Raw genomic sequence first — 691 nt, 5'->3', positions numbered from 1 at the left:
TGTAAACAGCTTGCAATGATATTAATTTGTACTTGTTTCTGTTTTTCAATGACCAAATTAGCATTTACGGAGCATCTGCTCTTGGGAGTCCAATTCTAGACTTCTCTCCTAGTTATCCACATGTTATGATTTCATCTCTATTCACACCTTTTCATGCCAGTAACCTAGATGTCATCGTTCTTTCTTTTTCTTTTGGAAAGGTTTCTGCTATAGGGCATGTGTGCTTGTCAGAAAAAGAGAGAAATGGGGACCAGCAGTTAGCGTAATGGCTATGTCGCTGGACTCCCAGGTAGTCGACCGTGGTTCGCGTCCCAGACCTGGTGGCTTAAAACTCATGCCTGGCAGGTGTGTGCCCAAGATCCCGAGAGGAGAATTGAGGAGAAGGGACTGCGGTGTGGCCATCCCCCTTGGGGGGTGATTTCTCGCTTTCTGTCTCCCTGTCTCTGTCTGGCGAGCGCACGTGCCCTATGGCAAAAACCTCTCCAAAAAAAGAAAAAAGAAAAAGAGAGACAGGAAGTGAGAAATCACCCCCTATCCCTTCTCCTCCACTCTCCTCTTGGGATCTTGGGCACACACGCACACACACACTCCCAGTGTGAGTTTAAACCACTGGATCCAGGGGGGGCTCAAACCACAGTTGACTACTTGGGAGTTTAGCGACATAGCCATTATGCCAACTGCTGGTGCCAGG

The sequence above is a fragment of the Tupaia chinensis genome, unplaced genomic scaffold (genome assembly GCF_000334495.1).
Source record: "Tupaia chinensis unplaced genomic scaffold, TupChi_1.0 Scaffold000563_1, whole genome shotgun sequence".
Taxonomy (NCBI): Eukaryota; Metazoa; Chordata; class Mammalia; order Scandentia; family Tupaiidae; genus Tupaia; species Tupaia belangeri.
This window is presented reverse-complemented; position numbering follows the sequence as displayed.